Raw genomic sequence first — 18,423 nt, 5'->3', positions numbered from 1 at the left:
GATTCCCCCGATGAACAGGCGGACTCCAATGAAGCCTGCCCAGTATGTAAGTGTGTTGTGATATGTGTATTTTATAAATCATAGTCTCTGTCATTTTCATGTACTTCTTACATCTGAAGTACCTGGTTGCTCCTGTCAGTCACCTCTGTCCTGTGCGCTAGATTGACCACTCAAAGCACTGAAGCTGATCTGGAGAGTGCAAAATCTGCTGCAGCTGTGCATGGTAGCCAATCAGATTCTAACTTCAGGTTGTTCAATTAAGCTTTGGCAATAAAACATGAAAGTTGATTAGTTTCTACGCTGAGCTGCACCAGATTTTGCACTCCCTAGTTTTAGTAAATTAACCCTGTATGTCTTCACGATGTCCTGTAAACCCACCCCCATTATCAAGAAGATGAAATTCATAGTCACATGACAAAACAGGATCATTTTAGCACGTGCACAATTACTTTAAACAGTGAGGTTTTGTAAATACTTTCTTTAATTAAAAGAATCTGGACCAAAACATTCACTTGTAGCGCTGGTATTTTTAATACAGATGCTATAAGTAAAAATTTAGTTGTTTGAAGCTGTAGTTTAGCTCAGACTGCAATTATTATAAATTCTGGTTCTGTTTCAGCTTGGTTGGTTGTGTGGTTTTCCCCTTGGCCTAGGGATGGCGCCCTATTATTTCGGCCAAGGTTGGAAATTGCAACAAGCTGGGTGTATTGAGTGCCTACTTGCCCTGAAACAGTCAGTGGGTGTGGTCTGCCTGCTGTGCTTCTGGGAGAGGGTACTTAAGCGACAGACCCCATGAGAGGGAAGAGTTCCGACCTGATGGCCCTCCTGGCCTAAGGTGTGTCACTGCCATCAAGTTTGTCTCGGGCCGGCTGGCCCGAGGCGTCGTTACTGAAGGTAGGCCCAAAAGTCTTGGGGCCTACCGATCCAAGGATGGTCCTGTGCTGTCTTGCCTGCGGGAAGAACCCGAGCGACTGGAGAATCCAGAGGAGGACTTTTCAGGAGAGGACTGCTCAATAAGGCCGGTGCCTCTAGAAGAGCCTGGAGACTCAGTTGGAGGATGCATCCTGGGTCACATACCACACAGTACCGTAAGTTCGGAAGAAGGGAACTGGTACTATGTGATCAAACCTTTGATATTGCAACAAGTCCTTAATTACGCAATCCTTTGGAAGAAGATTGTGTAACAGTTACACCAAATCTTAAAGTCTGTGGCAGAGACTATGACCGAGCATCACATCGGCTGCTAGGTCAGTGAGAGAGGCCTGTCCGGTGACTGCTGAATCTAGTTGTGGATCTGTTGCCCTCTGGATCAAAGAGAATGTTCCTGATCTGCAATTTCAGGGTACCCCCTAAACCTTCCATCCCTCTGTTGCATGTGTCTTTCTTTAATAAAGCATCGAAGAAAGAGACTGTGTGTCGGAGCTGAAATTACTAAAGAGAAGTCTTTAATGGGACCCCTATGACGGATATGGTGAAACAGTAAAGGTAAGCCTAATCAAATACCAGCAGCTCCTTCGTGGGTAAGTGCTACACACTAAAAACATAAACCAATTATACTATGCATTGTTTCTTTTTTAGTATTCAGCTAACAGGTGAAGCTCTAGGTACAAATAGGATGGAAAACCCGTAAAAACCTTTTTTTTTTTTTACAGGTTTACCATCCCATTTCTACCTGTTTTTTTTTTAAAATGTTTGTCTACCCCTCTCCCAAACCTAAATTCACACAAACTAAGGAGTCAGGGGAGTTATTAATCTCCCTTCTTGCCTGTTCCGCTCAGGCAGATCACAATACAGAGCAAGGACGCCTGAAGGCAAACAGTTTCTGCTGACATCTCTCTTTAGAAAACCTACAGTACACGACTCTGTGAATCCCATGTCACAGGTGCACACTGTATTTAAAGTGATCCTGACCTAAAAAGTGTTATAAAGAACTTTTAAAAATGCTAATTGTGCCTAAGCAGTACTTTTAGAAAATGTACCATTTGATTTGAACCTTTTCTGAAAAATAGCAGTGCATTTACTGGCACTGTGCCTTTGACTGCTAGACTCATGAGATGTGGGGATTCAATGATGTTACTATTGTGCACCTCACTGTCCTCCTTATTGAAATGGAATCTACAACTAAGGACCTGCAGAAATACAGTTAGGTCCATATATATATATATATATATATATATATATATATATATATATATGTATATATATATATATATATATATATATATATATATATATATATATATATATATATATATATATGGAAACAGAGACATTTTTCATACTTTTGGCTCTGTATGCCATCAGAATAAAATTAAAATGAAACAATCCAAATTTATTTGAAGTGTAGACTTTCAGCTTTAATTCAAGTGGTTGAACATAAATATCAAGTACAAATTTTAGGAACTGCAACCATTTTTTACACTGTCCCCCCATTTTCAGGGGCTCAAATGTAATTAGACAAATTATTATAATTATAAAAAAATGTTAATTTGTAATATGTTGTTGAGAATTCCTTACTTTCAATGACTGCCTGAAGTCTGGAACCCATGGATATTACCAAAGACTTGGTTTCCTCCTTTCTGATGCTTTGCCAGGCTCTAACTGCAGCTGTCTTCAGTTGTTCTTTGTGGCTCTTTTTGCCTTTAATTTTGGCTTCAGCAAGTGAAATGCATTCTCAATTGGGATGAGATCAGGTGAATGACTCGGCCATTGCAGAATATTCCACTTCTTTTCATTCTAAAGCTCCTGGGTTGCTTTTGCAGTGTGTTTGGATCATTGTCCATTTGTACTGTGAAGCGCTGTCCAATCAACTTTGCTGCATTTGGCTGAATCTGGGCTGACAGTATATCGCTAAACACTGCAGAATTAATCTGGCTGCTTCTGTCACATTATCAATAAACACCAATGACCCAGTGCCACTGAAAACTATGCATGCCCATGCCATCACACTGCAAAGCTCCACCATGTTTTACAGATGATGTTGTGTGCTTTGGATCATTCCAAGCCTTCTCCACACTTTTTTCTTCCTGTCATTCTGGTACAGATTAATTTTAGTTTCATCCTTCCAAAGAATGCTTTTCCAGAACTGGTCTGGCTTTTTTCGATGTTTTTTGGCAAAGTCTAATCTGGCTTTTCTATTCTTCATGCTTATGAATGGTTTGCACCTTGTGGTGAACCCTCTGTATTTGCTCTCGTGAAGTCTTCTCTTCATTGTAGACCAGGGATCCTCAAACTACGGCCCTCCAGCTGTTGCGGAACTACACATCTCATGAGGCATTGTAAAACTCTGACATTCACAGACATGGCTAGGCATGATGGGAATTGTAGTTCTTGAACAACTGGAGGGCCATAGTTTGAAGACGCTTGTTGTAGACTTTGACAATGATACGCCCACCTCCTGGAGAGTATGTTTTTGTGTTGCTGAGTTCTTCTTTCCCCAGAATGTACCAAACTGTTGATTTGGCCACTCCTAATGTTGCTGCTATCTCTCTGATGGATTTGTTTCATTTTTTTAAGCCTTACAATGGCCTGTTTCACTTGCATGGACAGCTCCTTTGAACATATGTAGGTTCACAGCAATTGATTCCAAATGCAAATACCACACTTAGAATCAACTCCAGACCATTTACCTGCTTAATTGATGAAGAAATAGCGAAGGTGTAGCCCACACCTGGCCATAAAACAGCTTTTAATTCAAGTGTCCAATTCCTAAGAGCTGTAATTCCTAAACCGTTCCTTCTATTTGGATGTACATACCCTCAAATTAAACCTGAAAGTGTGCATTTTCAGCCCATATCCATTATATAACTACAGCTTGAGTATGTTTTGGAAAATACCTGAAAAAATCTAAAACTGTGCCTGTGTCCATATATACAGTATATGGACTTAATTGCTTTTGCTTTGTTCCTTCTATGGATCTGTGCTTTCTGTACATCTCCTGCTGCTTCTTGAATATTCATCCATAGGGGTGTATAATAAATAAGGGCAAGCAAAGCTCTGCCCTCCTGCCAAGATCACCAACTCAAAAAAGACATGTGGTGGAATAAGCCATGATCAGCAATGGAGAAAATAACAGCTGCAGGGAGCCTACAAGCAATACTGGTAACTAGTTCTTTGCCCTCTGCCTGCCATTTTGTGGCTCAGCATTTCACAGTTCAGGTATTCTTTTAGGTGCTTGTGAAAAACAAAGATTTTATATAAATAGTAAAAATCAAAACTACAAGATCAGTTTAAAATCCTAAAATCTAAAAATTGTTAAGATAAAATAGAGTCAAAATTAATAATGTTCCCCCTTAATAATCAGACAATAAAATTAAATAGTACTCTTACATTTTTCATTATGTATGGAAATTGAAGGGCATTACTTCACATTTATTTAAACCATTTAATTTTTATAATTTGATTTCTTTTTTATTTTACAGCTGATTTGTACATATCCAACTGTGTACAATTTTTAGTTGAAAACTTTGCAATGCACATTTTACAGAGTGAATTATTCTTCATGTATTTATTTGCTAATTGCTTACTCATAGTAAAATAGCTCCCGACTGAAATCAAAATCTTGTACACTCCCTTTCCCTTTCAGTTGTTTCTCTTTTAGGTTTGTTATAAAGCCAGGTATAAATAAATGTACTATTTAACAGCCAAGTGTTTTTATATTCCATTAAACTTTTCCTACAACCTTCAGGTTATTGCATACATTTTTCAAATCCTAGTGTAAAGAAAAGATTGTAGTGAAAATCAGGGACAGAAGTATATGCTGTTTCAGAGGGGGGGTTGGTGATAGGCTCAACCTTGGCCATATAGAGAATAATCATACATAATACACAGCTTGCAGCGAACTGTGTGTGTGGCAAAACTGCACAGTGGTGGGGAATAAAGATTGAGCCGACTCAAACTTGAACCCCCCCCCTTAGTCAGTGAGAACTTAACAATCAGCAACTCATGTGTGGTATAAATAGTGCAGTGGTCAGGACCGTATCATGTACTTATAGTACAGTGGTCAGGATTATGGCATATATAGCCCAACCTGGAGTACAGGAGTCAGAAGTATGAAAAACATAGCACAGTATGTATAGTGCAGGGCTCAGGAGTGCAAAACAAAGCACACCGGCCAAGAGTGCATAATGTGCAGAGCACAGGGGCTGGGATGGGTTAATAGACAGAGTAGAAATTACCCCCCCCCCCAGTACAACTTTGCTTCTCAGTATAGCTCTCCTTCCGGTACAGATGTCCCCCAAGTGCAGATCTCACCCAGTACAGTTCACCTCCCAGTAAAGATTACTCCCCAGTACAGATCTACCCCCAGTACAGATCTCTTCTCACTACAGATCTCCCCCAGTACAGATCTCCACTAATACAGATTTTGACCAGTACAGATCACCCCCCAGTACAGATCTCCACCTAGTACAGATCTCCACTAATACAGATTTTGACCAGTACAGATCACCCCCCAGTACAGATCTCCACCTAGTACAGATCTTTAACTGGTACAGATATTCCTCTAGAACAGATCTCTCTCCAGTCCAGATCTCCCCCAGTCCAACCTCCCTCTCACCCCAGTAGAGATTTCCCCCAGTATAGATCTACCCTAGTACAGATCTTGCCATGTACAGATAACCTCCAATAGCAGTATTCTCCCCCTAAGTACAAATTTCCCCCAGTACAGCTCCACTCCAATACACATCTCCCTCCAGTACAGATCTCCCCAATACATATCTCTCCCCCAGTACAGATATCCCCCAATACAGATCTATCCTAGTACAGATTTCCTCCAATACAGACCTCCCCCAATACACATCTCTCCCTCCAAGCACATATCTTCCCAAGTACAGATCTTCCCCTAAGCACAGATCCCTTCCAGAACAGATCTCCACCCTGTACAGATCTCTCTCAGTACAGATCTTCTCCAAATACAGATCTCTCCTAGTACAGATCTCCCCCTAGTACAGACCAGAGCAGGCCTTTCCCCAGTGTAGATGCCCCCCCCCCCCCAGTATGGATATCCCCCACTATAGATCTCCCTCCGTACAGATGTTCCCCCAGTGCTTCCTCCACTCCTAAGTACAGATGTCCCACAGTAAAGATCTCCCCCAATTCAGATCTAGCCTCAGTACAGATCTTCCCCGTAAAGGTCTTCTTCAAGTACAGCTCTATCACCAGTACAGATCTCTCCCAGTAAAGATTTTTTCCAGTACGGATCTGCTCCCAGTACAGATCTCTCTCCCAGTACAAATCTCCCCCAAGTGTAGATCTCATGCAGTACAGTGCACCTCTCAGTAAAAATCTTCCCAGGTACAGAGCTCCCCCCTGTACAGACCTCCACCCACTACATATCGCCCCCCCAATACAGATTCACCCCAATCTATCCCAATTAAGATTTGACCCACTAAAGATATCCTCCTCTAAATACAGATCTCTTTCCCTCAGGCCAGATCCCCCCCCCCCCATGCAAATTTCCAACAGTACAGATATCCCCCTAGAACAGATCTATCCCCAGTACAGACTTCCCCCAGTATGGATTTCCCCCAGTACAGATCTCCATCTCCCCCACAACAGATCTTTCCTAGTCCAGATCTTCTCTCAGTACAACCCTCCTCCTGTACAGATCCTCCCACAGTACAGTACAGATATTGCCGCATACAGATTTCCTTGCAGTACAGATCTCTCCTTCCAAAAACAGATCTCTCCCTCGAAGTACAGATCTCCCCTAGTACAGCTCCCTCCTCAAACAAAGATTTTCCCAGTACAAATAACTACAGATCTACTCCAGTGCAAATCTCCCCTAATACATATCTTCCCAAATACAGATATCCCCCAAGTAAAGATTTCCCTCAGTACAGGTCTCTCCCTCGAAGTACAGATCTCTACCACTAAATACAGATCCCTCACCCAGAGTACAGATGTCCCTTCAAGTACAGATCTCTCCATCTAAGTACAAATCTTCCCCAGTACAGTTCTCTCCTCAAGCACAGATGTCCCTCAGCACAAATGTCTCCCTAAGTACAACTCCACTCCAGTGTAAATCACCCCCCAGTACAGATCTCCCCCAGTACAGATGTCTCCCTCCAAGTACACATCTCTCTTACTAAATACTAATTCCTCCCCCCAAGTACAGATCTCCCCCAGTACAGATTCTCTCTAAGTACAGATCCCTTCCAGTACAAATCTCGCCTTAGAACAGATTCCCCCCAAGTACAGATTCTCTCTATGTACAAATCCCCTCAAGTACAAATCTTTCCTAAGAAAAGATCTCCCCAGTGCACATCTCCTCCCAGTACAGACAATTCACCAGTGCAGAACTTCTCCATTACAGATCTGTCCCCACTACAGATCTTCCCAGTACAGATCCCCCCAGTACATAATTCTCTCAATATAGATCTCTCTCTCCAAGTACAGATCTCCCACAGCAAAGATTTCTCCCATCTGTATAGGGAAATATAATTAGTGCAAACAACCACTCAAATATATGTGCAAATATCTATCAATAATATTGTTTGCCTAATGACCAAGGCAGAGACTGCTGCTAACACCTTCTAATATGTGTCCACCAAACTCTCTTCATAAACATAAAGTGCAAAATATAAGTGCAGCACAATCACGTTAAATACAACATAAATGAAACAATAAGCAAAATACAACAGCTCAAATAGCTAATGTGGTAAAAAAAAAAAAAAAGTGCCAAAGTCCCAGATATAAAAGCTCCACGATTGTGCAAACTCAAAGTGACAGTTCCTATAGTAACATCCAATGTGTTCGGTGCCCACCACCTCCGGATAAAGTGCCCGCTCTCCTCCAGTATCTGACCCCACTACAGAGTCATAATAGCCTTAGTGAACTTCACTCTACTGGTAAACTCCTTCTAATAATGTCTCTGAATCATGCTACTCAACTTCTTGAGCCTCGATTAACCATGTAACATGTCATAGGATAGAAATGGAGAAACCATAGTGCTCGCTGCTTCAAATTATTTATTAAAAGTGAATTAAGGGAATAAAAACACTCACATAGATATGTGCAAAACAAGCATATAATCAGCTCACCACACTGATACAAATGGTACATAGAGACGTCACGGGCAACGCCAGATCTTTCACCAGTGCAGAACTTCTCCAGCACAGTACAAAATATTTTACAGCGCACACATACAAGAATGATAGGCTAGTTAAAAACACCTGAACATATTCAAAAAATACGGGGGTTTGGTCACACTATATGGTCATATAGTGCTAAGCCCACTTACTGCGACAAAGTACCCCGATTTAGTGGGTCCTACTCTAGTAATAGAATAGAAGATCCTTTGTCTCAACCATTCTCCAGCACATATCTCTCCCCACTACAGATCTTCCCAGCACAGATCTTCCCAGTACAGACACCCCCCCCCCCCCCCCCCGCCACGTACAGACGTTTCTCCCAAAATACAAAATAGATCTCTCCCTCCAAGTACAGATCTCCCAGAGCAAAGATTTCTCCCAGTACAGATCTACCTTCAGTACCAATATCCCCAAGTAAAGATCTATCACTAATACAGATCTCCCTCAAGTACAAATCTCCCCCTAGAACAGATCTCCACTCAAGTACAAGTCTACCCTAGTACAAAACCCCCCAGTACAAATTTTTCTCCCAGTACAGATCCCCCTGTACAGATCTCCCCCATTAGAGATCTTGTGCAGTACAAATTTTCCCCAGTACAGATGTCCAACCAGTACAGGACTCTCAGTCCAAGTACAGATCTCCCAGCAAGTACATATTTTTCACTAGTAAATACCCCCCCCCCCCCCCCTCCAAGTCCAAATCTCTCCCAGTTCAGATCTTCCCCTAATACAACCTGAGCTTCCCCAGTACAGATATACACTAATTTAGATCACATTCGAATACAGATCTCTAATCAGTACAGATCTCTCCAAGTACTGTTTTTTTACAAGTACATATTTCTTCCAGTACAAATCTACCCCCAATGCAGATCTCTCCTCGTGAAAAGTGCTTACCCAGTACAGATCTCCCACTAAATACGAATCTCCTCCCAATACAGATCTATCCCATTACAGAACTCTTCCCCTGTACAGAACTTTTCCCAGTACAGATCTGACCAGTACAGATTTCCCATCCGTACAGATCCCTTGCCAGTACAGATCTTCTCCAGTACCCACTTGCCGACTAGCCCATAGTAAAAATATGTCAATACTTTGACTTTAAATACCAGTGTTATGGCAGCAGCTAGATTCCATTACCCCAGTATCGTTATTTACTATGGGCGATTCTGCATTGGATAAAAGTGGTCCCGCGGTCACATTCACTGAAGGATCACTTTTAGAGGTGGTGGGAGAGGTGCCTCCCCCTCCTGCCACTTCCCGGTCATTTCCAGGCTTACCAGAGCCATTGGTAAAGCACAGAAGCAATCCAATGTGGCCGTTTGCTGGGCAGGAAGTCAAGTGAGGACAAGATGGGCCCCACTCGTCTCTATGCCCTTGAAGGACCGGAAAGACTTCTGATGTCACTTCCGATTCTTGGGCCAAAGCAAATGATTTTGTCGTGATGGTATATCCAGAAATCGGATGTCCGCCCAAAGACGATGTGCCCAGCTGGAGTAGTGAGAGGAGCTGTCAGTCCAACCACTGTGTGAGCCAATCGGGACGTGTTTTGGAAGCTTAACCCTGCCTCCTTCATCAGCTCACTACTTCAGCTGGACACATCGTCTTTGGGCGGAAATCCGATTTCTGGATATACCAGAAATGCATGGACTCCAGGCTCATCTTGCTCCCCACCACAGCCGGCTTTCTCCTCCACCAAAGACTACCACACAGGTCCCAGCTCATTACAATCCACTGTGGACTGTCATCCTCTCTCCCCCCCTTACCCACTTGTAAGCTCTATTTGTTTTATATGGTATTTTACTAAATAAATTGTGCTACACTATGCCGGTTTGGCACTTTCTTCAAATCCCCTTCTTAGCAAAATAGCTCAAGCTCTGTCAGATTGGATAGAGCGCATCTGTGAACAGCAATTTTTAAGTCTTGCCACAGATTCTCAATTGGATTTAGGTCTGGATGTTGACTGGGCCATTCTAACACATGAATATGCTTTGATCTAAACCATTCCATTGTAGCTCCGGCTGTATGTTTAGGGTTGTTGTCCTGCTGGAAGATGAACCTCCACCCCAGTCCCAAGTCTTTTGCAGAGTTTAACAGTTTTTCTTCTAAGATTTTCCTGTAATTGGCTCCATCTATCTTCCCAACAACTCTGACCAGCTTCCCTGTCCCTGCTGAATAAAAGCATCCCACAACATGATGCTGCCACCACCATATTTCACAGTGGGGATGATGTGTTCAGGGCGATGTGCAGTTTTAGTTTGCACCAACTCATAGCGTTTTGCTTTTAGGCCAAAAAGCTCCATTTTGGTCTCATCTGACCAGAGCACCTTCTTCCACATGTTTGCTGTGTCCCCCACATGGCTTCTTGCAAACAGATTTGTGGAGTGCACAACTAATAGCAGTGGCGTCACTAGGGTTGGTGTCACCCGGTGCCGAAAAAATTGGTGTCACCCCACCCTCAACCAACTATAGCCCCCCCCCCCAGTACAGATCCCCCTCCACTAACTACAGATCCTCCTCTCTCAGTATAGATCCCCCTCTCTCAGTATAGATCCCCCTCTCTCAGTATAGATCCCCCTCCCTCAGTATAGATTCCCCTCACTAGGTACAGACCTCCCTTCCTCAGTACAGACCCCCCCTCCCTCAGTACAGACCCCCCTTCATCAATATAACCCCCCCACTAAGTACAGACCCCCCTCCCTCAGTACAGACCCCTCTCCCTCAATATAGACCCTCCCCCTCAGTACAGACCCCTCTCCATCAGTATAGACCTCCCCTCTCAGTACAGACCTCCCCCCTCAGTACAGACCCCCTCCATCAGTATAGACCTCCCCCCTCAGTACAGACCCCCTTCATCAGTATAGACCTCTCCCCCCCAGTACAGACCTCCCCCTCAGTACAGACCGCCTCCATCAGTATAGGCCTCCCTCCTCAGTACAGACCCCTTTTCCTCAGTATAGAACCCACCTACGTACAGACCCCCCTCTATCAGTATAGACCCCCCTTACTACAGACCCCTCTCCCTCAGTACAGACACCCCCTCAGTGCAGAGCCCCCATCAGTACAGACAACCCCCCTCAATTCAGACCCCCCCATCAGTATAGACTCCCCTCAGTGCAGACCCCCATCAGTATAGATTCCCCCCTCTTACTGCAGACACCCCATCAGTATAGCATCCCCCCTCTTACTGCAGACACCCCATCAGTATAGACACCCCCTCTTAGTGCAGACCCCCCATCAGTATAAAATTCCCCCTCTTAGTGCAAACCCCCCCATCAGTATAGAATCCCCCTCTTAGTGCAGACCCCCCCCATCACTATACACACCCCCCTTCAGTGCAGACCCCATCAGTATAGACACCCCAATCAGTATAGAATCCCCCCTCTTAGTGCAGACTCCCCCATCAGTATAGAATCCCTCTCTTAGTGCAGACCCTGCCATCAGTATACACACCCCCCTTAGTGCAGACCCCCATTAGTATAGAATCCCCCCTCTTAGTGCAGACCCCCCCATCAGTATAGACACTCCCCTTACCCCTCAGTGCAGACCCCCTATCAGTTTAGAACCCCTCCTTAGTGCAGACCCCCCCATCAGTATAGAATCCCCCCTCAGTGCAGACCAGCCATCAGTATAGAATCCCCCCGTTAGTGCAGCCCCCCATCAGTATATAATGCCCCTTAGTGCAGACTCCCCCATCAGTTTACAACCCCCCTTAGTGCAAACCCCCCCATCAGTATAGACACCCCTCTCAGTGCAGACCCCCCATCAGTATAGAATCCCCTCCTTAATGCAGACCCCCCCACAGTATAGACTTCCCTCTCCCCTCCCATAGCGCCCCCCTCCTGCATAGCGGTGTGTGTCCCTCGGGCTCCTCCTTTGTAGATGTAAACAGAGAGGAGGGGAGACGGCTTCAGTCCGCTCCGCTGAGGGACACAGCATGAGACCCGAGAGGCGCAGATCAGGGCAGTGGGCGGTGATAGCGGTCCCGCTACCCACAGGTGTCGCCCCTCTGGCGGGTATCACCCGGGTGCGGGTTGGTGGAATCAGAGTAAAGGGGGCTAAATACAAATGCACACCACACTTTTCAGATATTAATTTGTAAAAAAATTTGAAAACCATTTATAATTTTCCTTCCACTTCACATTTATGTGCCACTTTGTGTTGGTCTATCACATAAAATCCCAATAAAATACATTTACGTTTTTGGTTGTAACATGACAAAATGTGGAAAATTTCAAGGGGTATGAAAACTTTAAGACACTGTAGTAGAGTCGGACGTTGGGAACTCCTAGTCCTGCTGATGCTTAATGCCACGTACACACGAGCGGACTTCTCATCGGACTGAACTCCGAAGGACTTTTCAACGGAGTTCCCACGGAGTTCCCACGGAGTTCCGACGAAACGGACTTGCCTACACACGATCCCACCAAAGTCTGATCATTTCGAACATGATGACGTATGACCGGACTAGAAAAGGAAGTTCAATAGCTAGTAGCCAATAGCTGCCCTTATGTTGTTTTCGGTCCGTCGGACTAGCATACAGACAAACGTTTTTTTCTATAGGAATCGAGTCCGTCGGAAAGATTTGAAACATGTTCTATTTCTAAGGTCCGTCAGATTTTTCGACAGAAAAGGTCCGATGAAGCCCACACACGATCGGAATGTCTGCCGGATTCGTTCTGTCTGACTTTTTCTGACGGAAAGTCCGCTCGTGTGTACGCGGCATTAGGTTCACTAATTGCAGATGCTTTTAAGTGGGGTCTATGTCCTGCCCAGATGAAATTATTAACATATGGAATTCTGGATAGGTCCTAATGAAGCATGGGAAATGGAAGAGTTCTGAAGATGTACAAGAAATGTGGTAGAAGAAACATTTTAGACAGGGCAATGTGCACAAGGCATTAGTAGAGGACATGGATGCACTTATATTCTGACGTTTCTGAAGCAGTATGATTTAGTTTGTAGAGGGAAATTTTCCCAAAATGTTCTAAGACCTGACAAAAGGGGTGGGGGTGAGTGTATGGGGTCTTTAATCGAGATAATGATATCGTCGGCCTAAGCGCCAATTTTATGCAAGGTATGTGCAACTGTATTTCCAGGAATGAGGGGGTGAGAGCGGATGGCCTGGGCTAGGGGTTCTATTACTAAGGCGAAGATAAGGGAAAATTGACAGAGATGCCAAATCTCTTTAAGAATTCTTCCAAGTATTTCCAGTGGACTCTATCATATCAAATGCATCTAAAAAGATCAGCAGAGTTAATTCGGTGGTGTCACTCCAGGTGGTATATATATATATATATATATATATATATATATATATATATATATATATATATATAATATATATATATATATATAAATGTAGCGGGCACCTACTTTCATGTGGGTGACCTTTCTTCTAGCTTACAGTTTCAGGCAACATTTAGGCAGGCTTGTACTATTATAACAGGCCTGGTTGTTTATCATAAAAGCTGGGAGTGTCAGTATAGTGCAGGGTGTGGCCATCTGTGCTTGGACCCAGAGATGCCTCCTCTTGCTTTCAGTGACATGGTTCTGGAAGAGAGGTTGGGCTTGGGATCTGAGTGACAGGCAGCTTGTGTGTGAGTTCTGGCCAATCATTAATTTGTTTGGCACTCTCATAAAAGCTGGAGTCACATGGTCATAGGGTCTTTTGTCGGAGTCCAGTCTGGTGGCCAGAGAGGGGAGAGGTTCCCCTGAGGGGGGCCAAGAGCTACCCCCCCTTCGGGGAGGGAGGGGGGGACCTGGACCCGCAGAAAAGCTAATGACACCGGACAGCATGTAGTCGCCCCCTGCGGGGAAGGGAGCGTGCCAGACTGGAGAGAAGGGATGGAGAAGCCATTTCAGAAGAAGTAGCGACTAAGCGGAAGACAACTGGGCGATCGATCCTTTATGAGTGGCACATGGACTGTTGATCAAGTGAGTGAAAGCCCAGGGGAAGGGTACTACCAGAGGCTGAGGGATGTTGGTACGCAAGACAATGAGACAGGTGGAGATGGCCTGTGACTTTGGGTTCAACAATACCCCAGGATTCCAATCAGTCAGGCGGGAGAAATTATTCAGAGTAATCTGTTCTTTAGCTCAACTTGGAAGTACCATACAGACGGGAAGTAGTGGTAAAAAGGCAGCAGTAAAGCTCCCAGCACAAGTAGAGATACAGACTGTTCTTAAAAAGTTCTGCAGGTGAAGAAGTTATTCAGAGTGACTCTTTACCATATATTCTCTAGTAAATTTACTTCCGTCTTCCCCACTGAAGAAATCATCTAAAGTGATTTTTTTATAATCAGCATTGTTCTAAGTCTTTGCATAAGAAGGCAAAGAAAAGATTATGAAGCAACAAAAGAGCATCTCAGAAAACCCTTCTCCTATCCCAGTTATGTTATATTAATAAAGCAAGAGAAAAAGTACAAAATGGGCTGTGGGCAGCGAAGGGCCAAGTGGAAAACGTGATTTACGGATATAATATATAATCAGCAGCTCCTTCAGGGGTTAGTGCTACATATATATACACAGTATCTCACAAAAGTGATTACACCCCTCACATTTTTGTGAGGAAGCACTCATGTAGCCTCAGACCATGACACTCCCGCCACCATGCTTGACTGTAGACAAGACACACTTGTCTTACTTGGTTGATGCTTGACACCATCTAAACCTAATAAGTTTATCTTGGTCTCTTTAGACCACAGGACATGGTTCCAGTAATCCATGTCCTTGGTCTGCTTTTCTTCAGCAAACTGTTTGCGGGCTTTCTTGTGCATCATCTTTAGAAGAGATTTCCTTCTGGGAAGACAGCCATGCAGACCAATTTGATGCAGTGTGCGGCGTATAGTCTGAGCACTGACAGGCTGACCCTCCACCCCTTCAACCTCTGCAGCAATGCTGGAAGCACTCATACTTCTATTTCCCAAAGACAACCTCTGGATATGACGCTGAGCACGTGCACTCAACTTCTTTGGTTGACCATGGCAAGGCCTGTTCTGAGTGGAAACTGTCCTATTAAACTGCTGTATGGTCTTGGCCACCATGCTGCAGCTCAGTTTCAGGGTCTGGGCAATCTTCTTATAGCCTAGGCCAACTTTATGTAGAGCAACATTTCTTTTTTTTTCAGATCCTCAGAGAATTCTTTGCCATGAGGTGCCATGTAGAAATTCCAGTGACCAGTATGAGAGAGTGAGAGCAATAACACCAAATTTACCACACCTGCTCCTCATTCACACCTGAGACCTTGTAACACGAACAAGTCACATGACACCGAGGAGGGAAAATGGCTAATTGGGCCCGATTCGGACATTTTCACTTAGGGGTGTACTCACTTTTGTTGCCAGTGGTTTAGACATTAATGGCTGTGTGTTGAGTTATTTTGAGGGGACATCAAATTTACACTGTTATACAAGCTGTACACGCACTACTTTACATTGTAGCAAAGTGTCATTTCTTCAGTGCTGTCACATGAAATGATATAATAAAATATTTACAAAAATATGAGGGGTGTACTCACTTTTGTGAGATACTGTATATATACTCTGCATTCAGTGTAGCGAATATATACAGTTCATGGTCCAGCAGGCATGGTCAGGGACGTTACCTTTCCTTCACGGCACACTGGCTAACTCTGCTGGCAGCTAGGAAGGATGCAGGACAGGATTCAGTTTTGGAGCTTGTTCTGCCACCACGCCTCCAAAAAGCTAGTGGTGATTCTGCCACAACATCTGTATGCTCCCCTCCCTCCTCTAATTCTTCCTCTATGGCCTCTTCTGCAGAATTGTCCTCTGAACCAGCAGTGCTCCCTAAGCGCTGAAGGGGGCTACGCAAGCAGTCAGGCAAAAAGATGCCATGAGGTGCTTGAGTTGGTCTGCCTAGGGGACAGGAGCCACATTGGGGCAGAGATTCTGTCAGCTCTGCAGAGGCAGGCTCATAGGTGGTTGATGCCATGCCAGCTTCAGCCAGAAATGGTTGTATGTGACAATGGCACCAACCTTCTCTCCGCCCTCCAACAGGGACACTTGACCCATGTTCCATGTTTGGCACATGTCCTGAATTTGGTGGTGCAGCGTTTCTTGACCAGGTACCCAGGCTTACAAGATCTCCTGAGGCAGGCCAGAAAAGTCTATGGTAATTTCTGCCGGTCATACACTGCCAGTGCTCAGCTGGCTGACATTCAAAGGGAATGCAACCTGCCCACCAACTGCCTCATTTGTGACATGCCCACCAGGTGGAACTCAATGTTGGCAATGCTGCACACACAGCAGAGGGCCATCAATGAGTACCTGTGCGAGTATGGCAACAGGACAGGGTCAGGGGAGCTTGGCTTCTTTTCGCCATGCCAGTGGCTACTGATCAAGGATGCATGCACTGTCCTGTCACCGTTTGAGGAGGCAACAAGGATGGTGAGTAGCGACAATGCATGCATCAGTGACACTGTCCCTCTAGTCTTCCTGCTGGAGCACACGCTTCGTGGTATCATGGACAGGGCACTTGAGGCAGAACAGCGGGAGGAAGAGGAGGAATTTTTTCCCTCTCAAGGCCCCCTTTATCCATATAGAATTCCTGCGGGGCCGCCAAACACACAGGAAGAAGAGGAGGAGGCTTGTGTCAGCATGGATGTCCAGGATAACATGCAGCAGTTTTCAAGGGATGGTTTTCAGTCCCCAGAAACCCAAAGAGTTGTACGTGGCTGGGAGGCGGTAGTTACGGATAATGTGATCCTTAGTGATCCAGAGGACTCAGAATCGAATGCCACTGCAAACTTACACTGCTTGGCCTCCCTGATTCTGCAAAGCCTGCGAAAGGACCCTAGGATTCGTGGTATCAAGGAGAGGGATCATTACTGGCTGGCAAACCTTCTTGATCTACGTTACAAGGGTAAGGTTGCAGAACTCATCCTGCTTTCGCAGAGGAAGCAGAGGATGAAACATCCTTAGGAGGACCTTGAAGAAAAGTTTGTGTAACGCATTTCCAGACACTGGGAGGCTACCATTTTCTGGTGCTGGACAGCGTGTTTCTGAGGCTTTGTTCAGTCAGAGGAAGAGCGGTGGAGAAGGTGGCCGGCTGACCGATGCCTTTTAACAATTTTTCATTCCTCATCGCCAAGGTCTGATAGGTTCCAGCAACCAGCGTCTGCAATTATATGGTGCAGGAATACTCGGGACAAAAGCAGACTTGGAGACCTTTCCAACAGAGCATCCACTGGGTTACTGGGTCTTGAGGATGGACCACTGGTCAGAACTTGCTCAATATACAATTGAGCTACTGGCCTGTCCTGCATCCAGCGTGCTTTCTGAACGCACATTCAGTGCTGCTGGAGGGTTTGTAATGGATCAAAGAGTGCGCCTATCCACAGACTCCGTTGCTCACATTTATAAAAATGAATCAGTCCTAGATCAGCAGCTATCAAGCACCTGATGCTGCTGTAACTGATTGAATTTACTATGGATCTGGGATTCCTTGAAGACTGCCTACTGTATGCTGCCTCTCCTATTCCTCCTCAATCATGATGATGCTAGCTTCCAACAATATTTTTGGTTTAGGGCACCACCACCACCACCCAAGGCGCAATTTTTCTGCCCCTGTTTAACAGGGGCATGTAATTAAAATTTTTGAAATAATATTTAACAGCAGGGCCCATTCCTACACCCAACAAGAGTAACCGTGAGGGGTTACCGTGTTCTGGCACCATCAACATCTATATACTGCAGTCAGTGTAGTATATATAATACAGTGCAGGGTATATAGTGCAGTGTACAATATATAATATAGTGTATTGAAATGGTTAAGGAGAGCCCTATGACAGAATTAAGATAAAAAACGGCAGGGGTCCCCCCCCATCAATACCAGGCCATTTGGGTCTGGTAAAGATTTTAAGGGGAACTCCACACCAAAATTAAAAAAAAAATGGCATGTGGGTCTTCCCTAAAATTCATACCAGCCCCTTATCTGAGCATGCAACCTGGCAGGCCGCAGGAAAAGGGGGGGGGGGGGGCGAGAGAGTGTATCCCCCTCCTGAACCATACCAGGCAATATGCCCTCAACATGGGGAGGGTGCTTTGGGGACTCATCCCCACAACCCTTGCCCTGCGGTTGTGGGGGTCTTTGGGCAGGGGGCTTATCAGAATCTTGAAGCCCCCTTTAACAAGGGGGGCCCAGAGGCCACCCCCCCCATGTGAATTGGTATGGGGTACATGGTATGGATTTTGGGGGGGACCCCCATGCCATTTTTAAAAAAAAATGTTGGCATGGAGTTCCCCTTAATTACCATACCAGACCCGAAGGCCTGGTAATGGACTGTGGGGAACCCATACTGTTTTTTTCAATG

This window comes from Aquarana catesbeiana, linkage group LG05 (assembly GCF_042186555.1).
Source record: "Aquarana catesbeiana isolate 2022-GZ linkage group LG05, ASM4218655v1, whole genome shotgun sequence".
Taxonomy (NCBI): domain Eukaryota; kingdom Metazoa; phylum Chordata; class Amphibia; order Anura; family Ranidae; genus Aquarana; species Aquarana catesbeiana.
The sequence above is the reverse complement of the archived record's forward strand: the minus strand, read 5'-3'. Positions refer to the sequence as shown.